Genomic DNA, 11,681 nt, shown 5'->3' with positions numbered 1-11,681 from the left:
AGTTACTATTCGATACCGACTGACTAGGCAGGCCAGTGGTCCCAAGAGGGTTCCGGTCTCCCGATCGCGTGATTGTGTGTTAATAGCCGATAACGGACACTGAGTTTAAGACCGTTAACATACGCTCCTCAATAGTGATCCGAGAGTATAGTTAAGGTTTGCCTTAACTTTATGAGTCTATAGTCACCTTCGGGATTGACTGACCCGGTATAAATAAATATTTGGACACCTAATAGTTTATTGTTGTTACATATGCACTGTTCTTACAATATCACGGCCAAAAACCTATAGGTGATGTCAATTGACCCCAGAGACGACATAGTTATGTCTGACCAGATTTAACTGAATACCGTATGTGAGATAATAGAAATGTTACGATAATTTTGTAATACTGTCAGCAATCTGTCGGTCATGTATTGTCTTTATCGTACTTGAGTGTATGATGTGTTTCTATAGATTTATGTTAATTTATGTGATCGGTGACTCTCCGGCGATGCATTCGTTGACCGATGCGGCGGCGGTTGTGTACGCGACACCGCTTGCTGTAGTTAATGAGCGCCTTATCATTGACGCCACCACACATACAATTTTGTCTAATATAGTCCTTGTCTATGTATGTTAGTTGAATGTAATTTTGTTGTCTGTTGTAATGTTATACAGTACAGATTAGTAGTCCAGTGATAGTCACCGTAACAAAGGTTTCGGGTGTTATCACATTTCACCGACGAGTGTTGGGTAGGGTTTAACTAGTGTTTAAACGCCTTTATTTAGTGCCGGGTAGGCACGGCTTGGCGGACATATATGGGTTAGATTCCCCCAGAGATTGCTTGTGACGATCCCATGGTTATGTCATCAGAGTCAGAGGACTCTGATTTATAGTTTGGCCACAGGGTTGGTCAACGGGTATAGCATTACTTATCCTATAGTGGGTATTTGAATAGACTATACGCCGGTTTTACCGACGGTAGTACCGAGTGATGGTACTGACCCTTAGACTCAGTCTTACTAGTAGATTGGGCATTGAGTTGCATGTTTTGGTTAGAGGGAGGCTTTGAGGCTTCTCTCGTTGGCAATTATTGGTAGGGCCCGACCAGTTAGTCAATCGTTATGTTTTAGTTACCAGTTTATAATTGCGACAAGACATTTGTTGTCATTGAGTAATGTCGGTTTTTGTTTGTTTTTAGCGCAAGTGTTGCGGCTAGCCAGCCATTGTATGGATGCTGATAACACTGTATCGTCCTGTCTTCAGTATACTATAGTTGTGTCACGTGTAGTGAGTGACCAAACTAGTAAAATAGTTTTTACTGGTCTTAGAGCTTCTGACCAGACCCGAGTGGTACAGACTTCGAGTCTTAACTCTCAAAATAATGAGTCTGTCTTAACATTAAATAGTGTTTCGTTTGATAGTAAAGGTCAAATTGAATTAAATAATCTCAGGACCAGAGATAATACCTTTTATATAATTGGTCCGCAAAGTAGTAATGTCTTAATTTACGATCAATCAGACATAGATTGTATTAATAATTGTGTAGTAAAAGCTAATATTGTGCCCAATGTACAATTAAGACAGCCTAAACCACTACAGGAGTACTGTGCCAATAGTGGCGGCCATTCCAGTGGTTTACGTGAAATCATTGCATGGAAAGTGAAGCGAGTAACTCACCCCAAAAATTCTCATGAAACATCTAAATAATCAACACTTTCCAGATATAAATGGCAATGCTATTAAAATAATATTGAAACGGTATAGAAATAAGATATATTATAGTTATAACAGGAATGATAAAATCTACTCATTACAATATGAATAAATTTTAAAATAACATTTGATAATAATTATGATAAACAATATTGTAACTATTAAATAAACACACACATTTTTAAATATTAATTAATTTGCATAATATATCACAAAATACATGATAATCTTATTTTTTAAATATTTTATTGCATATATATTTATAAAATTTTTAATTAATTTTATTTTGACTATAATATGTATATTAAGTCATCACATAACACAGTCAAACACAGTAATAACTATACTTTTTATATTATATAATAGAAACCTATGATATTTTTATTGTTAATATTGCAACTACAAAATTAAAATAATAAAATGTTATGACAACAACATGAATATCTATTTCAATGCTATTACTAATCAAATGCCATAAAATTTATTGTATTTTATTGCGTACTGAATTTTGTTAGAAAAACTTTTTAAAAATATTTTCTAACAATAATTTTATAATTCATGTTAAGTATTATTCAATATTTAGTTAGCTGTAACCCCTAATTTGTTACAATAGGTATTGTATTTTTTTTAACAATTTAGTGTTATATGAAAAATATTTTTTGTTTATTAGTATTTTGCAAATCAAACTCAAATTCAAGTGTCAAAATAATTTAACGGCATTTTCCCCATTATTATAACTGTTAGTTGGTTTCATTCAATTATTTTGTACAATAGATTGTATTATTTATAAATTGAGTAAATAAACTAAAATAACATAAAAAAATATATTTTATTTCTATAAATAGTTGAGAAATGAAATAATATTAATAAATACGTTTATTGGCATATAATTGAGTTCATTATCAATAAAAAAAATAACTCAATGTATAATAAAGTATATAATTTCATACAAATATTTTTTTCCAAAGTATTGTGTAAATAAATATCCTACAAAAAATCCATACAATAATTAGTTTTTTATTATCTAATACAATTTATTATTATGTATAACAAAATACCATATTATAAATAATACATTTTATCTACAATATATATAGATGCTGCTATAATAAAGTATTACAATTATTAACAATAACATATTAATAACATAGAGTATTATATTTATTATATCCAAGAATTTTCAATTACAGAATATTCTATAATTAGCTGCTATTTTCACATTAATTATTGATTATATCAAAAAAATTGCATTCAATAGAGTTATATTGTACTTCAACTACTATACAATAAACTACTACAACAACAACTTTTACAACTACTACTACCCGCCCCATCATTATATACTCACTGAGTTTGAAACCCTATTTGCTGTATGGTATTCAACAAAATATACGGTAACTATTATAAAACTATATGTTAAATATGCCATTCACTGTTCAATATACTAGTAATTATCTCTATTTAATAGACAATTAAATAGCTATTTATTTGTATACATACAAACTAACTTATTATACATATATAATACAAATAATAAAAAATACATACCATTTTTAGTTAATGAGAACATTGAATAAAATAAATTTACTATAAATCCAAAACATATTTTAAACACACAAACACTTTAAACTAAAAAAAATAAGTTCACATAAACTAAGAAAATAGTTTTGTTTTATTAGTTTTTTGTTATTTTACAGTAAAATAAATAACTTACTAAAAATATTCAATATATTATGCATAAACCCACATAAATGTATATTAATATAACTTAATATTTTTTTAACAGAAAATATCTATTTCTCACCACTAGTTTATAAATTATAATCATATGGTATATAATCAGAAAGTTTATATTTACTGTAAATTTTATATAAACTTAAAAATTTTCATTACCTATTGGAGGAAAAAATTAAAATATAATAAACTTTATTTTCAAAGAAAATTATACACATTTGATATAAACTAAAGTATGTTATGAAACACCATTTAAAGTCAATAAAGGGGCAGAAAATTATTGTTTTCCTCAAAAATAAAAACTTGTATTTCATGAATGGTTTAACACTTGGTTTACATAAGTTAAATAGTCATACATATCAAACATGTGCACAGATTAGCAATAAAAACAGACACACGCACAGTAAGTAAAAAAGTGAGAGATCTATAGGTTCCAGATGTCCATTAAATTGGAGTATTATACTTATAAATTATATCAAATTCAATTATCAATATAAATTCAATATCAAAATAATAATATAATTGTACAATAAATAAAATAGTATAAAATACTGTATATAATTTATAAGATATATTTATTTTTTTAAATACAACTAAATTTTCATTGCCCAATAATTTGTATTTATAATTTACCAAAAATTAATTTACGGTAGTTTAAATTGTAATAGTATATGTAATATATGAATCAATAGTATGAAAAATTAATCTAAATAATAATTATAATAATAATAAATAGTACATTGAATAATACTTAGTTGAAAAAAATTTATTAACAAAAAAATGATAATATAATATTAATGCTTAAATATAATATACAACAAAAATACAAATATTTTTTAATTTCATTATGTATTATTACAAAAAATAAATTGCTGAAAATTAACATCATCATTTTTTTCTATACATAACATTATCTGTCATAAAAAAATCATTTGTTAATAACAAAAAATCACGCATATGTGCATATGTGTATGGCTAACATCTACTATATAGTATTTAATACCAATAGGATAAACAGTTAAAGCTCATACAGTATTATATAATACCAGTGCAACCAAAAACACATACCAGTGCATAAGATAGATTGTACTGTAGACATGTAAAATGATTTATCAATGACAATTATCCACAATCTATTAAAGGCAAGTGCACATACACTATACATTATTTAATGCATACCAATGCTTAGCTATATTATAATTTATAAACATCAATGTTTAAAGCACCCATAAATACATACACATACATACATAAGCATACAATATGTTTGTACGGTTTTTAGGGAACTATGAAAATATTATATATATTTTTTAATAAATATATATATATATATATATAATAATAATAATACTGTATATGTTATGTAATATTAAGCTAATATATAATAATGTATAATATTGTAACCACTTCATTTTGACAATAATGTTTGTTACTCTACTCTTATTGTTTGTGTTAATAATAATAGTTTTTATTTTAAGTGAAGTTTTCTTTCGTTATTATTAAAATGTTTTTGCAAAGTATAGTTATATTTACGTTGGTTTCGTATAGTATAGGTATCTATACTGACTATGTGACATTGATTGATTCTGGTGAAGACGACAAATTTTTATCAAATCAATCGTACGAATTGGTTAACGTTATTGACCGAAACACTCTTATCATACGAAATTCGAAATGCGATGTTTTGCAAATAAAGACATCGGATGTTAAAGAAAGATTTTCAGCTGACGTTGGTGTCAACCGTAGATTTAAGTGCAATGGATATGTCAATGTCGAAGACAAAAATGAAACATCTATTGAAACAATACAAAAATGGATTATAATTAAGATACAAATGGTCACTGTAGATAGAGACATTAAGGACGCAGTCAATCACGTCTTAATATATAAAGACAAAATGTATGAGCCTGATTATGGATCACATACTTCTGGTATAATTTATATACACAACGACAAGTGCGAATCAACTCCTGTACCGTCAACGTATGTTACAGTTCACTATATTTACGATACCAGCACCGTTTTGTACAGATGCTATCATTTGCAATTTTACAGTAGTCAAATTGATAAAATTAATTATAACTACAAGATTGACTCTACTTATACGTTGGAAGTATTACCTATTAGTGGTAAAATAATTTATCTCAAAACAAAAGAAAAATTTGGTAGTCATTCAGCAAAATTAGAGCCATCGTGTCCGACAACAGAAGATAGTTACATAATTAACCACCCCGTACTTAACATATCCACTATTACTTCAACTGAAACAGTACACCATACATCTACAGTTACCAGTACACAAATACAGCCAACTGAAGTAATGCAAATAAAGACAACAACTACTACAATAGTTTGCCAACCGACCGGTCAGTCGCAAGAGATAATTAAAAACGACATTAATAATGTATTTTCCAAACGTAAATTATTAGAATCAATAGGATTGGTATCGTCTGCGACTCGCAATGCAGTACTTCGTCAATTTACTTCTCAAAAACCTCAACCCGTAACTCCAGTACCTATTCCTGTAGAAGATAATAGATTAAAAGTAAAGATCACAAATTTTGAATTACCAAAACAAACTAATAAAGTACAAGATATTAAATACGAAGATGAGAAAGAAGATGATAATATCGACGTAATTCCTTTAGAAAACATATATGTTTCAAACATTACGAGGAAATTTGATGATCTAAACTATACAACGGTAGCAGCTTACCATGGCATTCAATTTACAAGATATGGCAAGCTATACGCCTTCACAGATGAATTCATACATTTTATTAAATTTGACTTCCCATTTGAAAATTTTCGCATATCTTCTTTACATGATATAAACTTGTGTACAGAAATGATATCAAAAATTACTGTAAGTGGAAACATAACCGAAGCCGAAAATTTTGTGACAACATTAAACAATACATGTCAAAGTTTCGAACAAAGTATGGCCTCCTTTTCCGAACAAATTGATATGACCGCCACTAAGACACTTAAAAATTTCCGTTTAAGACAACAATCAAGAGGTGAAATAAGAAATAAGCGTTTCATTGATCCGATATCTGTGGCTGTAGGAGCCGGTGCAATCTGGTTGGTGACGGAAGTGATCTCCGCTAAACACGACCGAAAGAAACTATACGATAGGGTTACCGATTTGGAGGATTCTGTCGAAAAGACTGCAAAAAGTTTAAAGATTGTAGCAGAAAATTTCATAGGTTTTTCCAAAGAAGTTTCCGAAACAATGATAAAATTTAATGAAAAAATAAATCTACTAAAGAGTTACACTACCACAGAAATTAATAATCTTTACAATTCATTAAATGATTATAAAGATTACTTAGAGAGCAAAATAATCATTGTAGCTATAATGTCTATTTTTAACGATTATCGATTGGCAGAAAATAATTTATTTCAAAATCAATTAGTCGTACTTTTAGATGGCATACAAACGTTTGAAAACATTTTCAGTGTTATTAATTCAGGGCGACTTAGTCACGGATTACTGAGTTGGCGGCGCCTAAACCGTATATTAAGCAATATCGAGAGATCTTTTAATAACAATTTTGACTTAGGTATTCATAGATCTGAACGTCAGTTATACTATACTTTTCCACTAATTTCTACTGCAATCGATCCAAAGACGAACAAAATTTACATTTCCATTCGAATACCGCTGACCAGAAAGAAGAGTAATAGAAAATATACCATAATAAAGCCAACGTTTTTGCCGTTTACATGTTTAAAAGAAGATTGTTTCAATAAGGGTAGTAAAAATAAAACATTAAGCTTCATCAACGGTGATACGCTATGGTTAGTAAATGAAGATGAGACAGACCTAATGGGAACCATATCACCTAATTTTATTAACTGTCAATACATAAACCATCAGTATATTTGCTTTACATTTGATGTTAACCAAATTATGGAAGCAAAAAGTTGTTATAAAGGTATCTTTGATTGGGATGAAAGAAAAATTGGTCAAAATTGTGACATCATTACACGTCAATTGGACGACTATCAACCAATTGCTATCGGAGGTGATCGATATGTTATTCATAAAAATGCACTACCTGTTTATGATTTATTGTGCGAAAACAAAAATCCGGTGAGACATCACTTAACTGAATTCATAGAAGTTATCAATCTAGATCCGGGTTGTGACGTCTCATTCCCTAGTATCGGTCGGATCCTCAGGGGTCCGTTTGCGAGGCCTCTTCGTAATGAAGTGGATAACCAAGCATTCTCATATCATTCAGAGCTTTTGACTGAAATACAAAAAATGTCGACAATAAGTGATGAACAGGTTAACAGTTTGATAATACCAAACATTACGATTCCACATATAAGACAATATAACTCAACGATTGATGACGTATTCTTCGAGTGGGACACAAAAACTCTGACAAAATTTACAAATTATTTGTCTACTATGCAACAAAATTTAGCAGAAGCTATCAGCGAAGTAGAGACGGTAACGGCAAAGAAGACCGGAAGTTATTTTGTGAAAGGTTTAGTCGGGACATTTAGTGGTATCATTCAAGTGTTGATGATTACTATAGCAATAATGGGTGTTTTATCGTACAGTAGAGTAATAGGTTCTACGGCTTGTTTTCAAGTAATTGCTATGACTGAGGTTGAAGCCTCTATCTTTGGTTTAGATCGAGAATTGTTTTCAATAGATATACAGACAATCGTAGATCTGACAGTTATCGGATTACTAGTTTTTATTTTAACGTTAATTGTTATAACTACATGGAGAAGAAGAACCGTCTACACCCATTCAATTGGTAGGATTATCGAAACATCTTCAAATAATTGGACTATTTTGGTATTCATAGTAAAAGAAACACCTAACATATGTACTTATTTTGTCGAAGTCGTCGAATTGCGAGTACCTGTGTTGATCGGACAAGCAGGAAGACAAATTACTGACTTAAGAGTAGCTAACAAAGTGATACCATGGCATATAAAGAACGGACGTAGAGGAAAGACATTGTCGTTGGGAGAGAAAGTTCATATCTATGACAACAATGACTCATTGATCGATGGATGGCAACAAATTCAGATTAAAATAAGCGCTATTAAATGGAAGTATTTACCAGAAATGCCACATAACAGACGTCCGGTGTTTCTCAATAAGATTAACGAACATGGAGTAGCGTTTGTGAATGTAGCGCCTAAACGACTTTAACCAATTATAAGACAAAAGACAGATTTTCAAGGACATGAAACTGAATATTTTTTTATATAATACTTTTATTCTTTATTTTAAACTTGTCTTACCAAACCGGTTATATTTCCTATATATTTTAATCACTCAATAAACTTGTTTCAAGCATTAAAAAAAAAAATTTTGTGTTTTATTAACTATATAAGCAATGGTTATATGAAGTAATGATTCATTCTATTATTACTTCAGTTTGTGTAAGCATTGATTTGGTGATACTTTTTAATAGTTGTAAAATTAAATTTTATGATGACAAGTGAGGTTAGACGTAGTGTTTCATATGAAGCATTGGATATTAACAATGCAGATCCAATCGCACCTGTGTACCGTTCTATTAATGATGACCAACTAACCGATAGAAGTGTCATGGATCGAAGCTCACTTGGCGTTAGAGATAACGATAACCATGAGAGACCGACTGAACGCGACAATACATTTATTAGTCATCGTTTTGTTAAATCATACAAGCATCCACAAATCGATGCTTATAATGGAAGTAAAAGTGGTGATTTTGATGATTGGATAACCAACTTTGAGCTGTTAGTGTTCGGCAATCACATCATTCCTGACGCCGAGAAACGGAAACTATTGATCAATAATTTGGGATCAGAACCGAAAACCTATGTTAGATATGAAGTAACCAATGGTACTTATGTTGCAATTAAGAAGAAACTTATGGGTCTTTATGGTGGATCTGACGACTCTATGACAGAAATGATTAATCGTAAGTTTGATTACGGCCGAGAACCGATTCAAACTTATATTGTAGAGAAAAATAATTTGATTGAAAAGTGTTCTCCCGAAATGAGCCTTAAGAACAAAAAGCAAACGATTGTGGATGGTTTCAAAGGATATGAGTTCTATGAGGATATGTTGGATATTACTCGAAACACAGATATAAATAGTGAACACGAGTTGATAAAATTAATAGTTAAAAAATTCAAAGATCATGAGAAGGCTAGAAACGCAATTAATCCCAAAGGATATAAGACTGAAGACGATGATTTAAAACGTTTGCTACGTAAAAGTATTGAAACAATTAATAATACTAAACATGTAACGTTTAATCGACGCGATCAAACGGATTTCAATAGAAGAGAATCACAGGAAGTTAATCAACGTAGTTCGAGAGACTATACACGAAATAGACAGCAAAATTTCAATTTACGTAACAGAAATTTTAAACAATATAGAGACCCTTCGTATGAAAACGATAACTATAATAAACGTTATAATACTTCGTTATATGAGAACACAAATAGTTACCGAAGAAATAGTTTTGGCGATGGTAGTCGACCAAGTAACAAGGATAGTAATACATTACCGAAGACAGTGGATAACAACTCAAACAAGGCTGACAGACAGCAACATCCTCTACAAGAAGGAAAGCTTTCAAGACTAGGTCCAAGGTGTTTCAATTGTGGAAAAATTGGGCACATTAAGATTAACTGTACCCAACAACGAAAAGATTCAAAAACTAATTAGATCGAGTGATGATAAAGATGGACATACACTCGATAAATTTTATTATAGCTATCCATCTAAATATAAACTATATTTTGATATTAAACTTAATAATAATAATTATAAAATTTTATTCGATTCGGGATCGGATCTTTCTTATATTCATCCAAAATTACTTATCAAACTTAAAGTTTCCGCTACGAAATGTCATCCAATCCCAGTTAGTTTAGTTAATGGATCCAATATAATAATAAACAAAAAAGTAAAAATTTTACTTTCATATAAAAATATAAACTTTGATCATACGTTTTACGTGTTTGATAATTTAAATGAAGACGCGATTTTAGGTATGAATTATTTCATGGACGCTTTGTTTCATAATAATGGTGACATTGAAGAAATTTTCCCATCGCTCGTCCAGTGTGGTATCAATAAAAATTTATTATACGATATCTCTCAAAAATCTGAAGAAAAATTTATAATTGGTACTAAAGATGAAGAAGAAAAAGAATTAATAGAAAATTTATTAAACAGGTTTACAGATGTTTTTGCTTTCAAAAATTCAGATCTAACTACTGCCGTAGGCATTAAACATTCAATTGACACCGGCGATGCTTTGCCTATTAAACAAAAGAATTATCCACGCGGATGGAGGGAAAAAGATGAGATCACTACAATCGTTGACGAAATGTTAACTAATAAAGTAATAACAGAATCTGTTAGCCCTTGGAATAATCCGATTGTATTAGTTAGACAAAAAGAGAAGACAAGGTTTTGTCTTGATTATCGTAAACTTAACAAAATAACCAAGGAAGACGTATTTCCGTTACCGCTAATTCAAGATCTAATAGACCTATTAGAAGGGAAGCCAATTTTCTCTTCGTTTGATCTACGTTCCGGCTACTGGCAGATCGAATTAGAGAAAAAAGATAAAGAGAAAACAGCTTTTACCGCTAATCATCAAAGATATCAGTTTAATGTAATGCCATTTGGACTTGTGAACGCACCAGCGACATTTCAACGATTCATGCAGAAGGTTTTTGACGGCATTCTACATAAATTTGTTTGTGTCTATTTAGACGACGTCGTCGTATTTTCTAATACATTTGAAGACCATCTTCAGCATCTAGAAGTCGTACTGAACCGAATAAGAAAATACAACCTTAAGATACATTCAGATAAAAGTTACTTTGTTGTCAATGAGATGAAATTTCTTGGCTTTGTTATCAATCGAAATGGTACTAAACCTAATGAAGACAAGACAAAAGCCATATCTCAATTTCCTGTACCTCACAACTTAACTGGTATTAGATCGTTTTTAGGGATGTGTAATTATTATAGAAAGTTTGTTCAGAATTTTTCTTCAATCGTCAAACCCTTAACTAATCTTACACGAAAAGATATACCATTCATTTGGAGCGCTGAATGTCAAAAAGTGTTTGACGAAATTAAAAATAGACTTTTGAACCCTCCGATACTTGGACATTATAGGCAAAGAGAACCGTTAATCTTATACACAGATGCTTCCGGTATTGGTATCTCTGGAATATTATGTCAAATACA

The sequence above is a fragment of the Oppia nitens genome, unplaced genomic scaffold (genome assembly GCF_028296485.1).
Source record: "Oppia nitens isolate AA-2021 unplaced genomic scaffold, nextdenovo-longstitch-racon4-pilon3 scaffold34_pilon_pilon_pilon, whole genome shotgun sequence".
Lineage (NCBI taxonomy): Eukaryota > Metazoa > Arthropoda > Arachnida > Sarcoptiformes > Oppiidae > Oppia > Oppia nitens.
The sequence above is the reverse complement of the archived record's forward strand: the minus strand, read 5'-3'. Positions refer to the sequence as shown.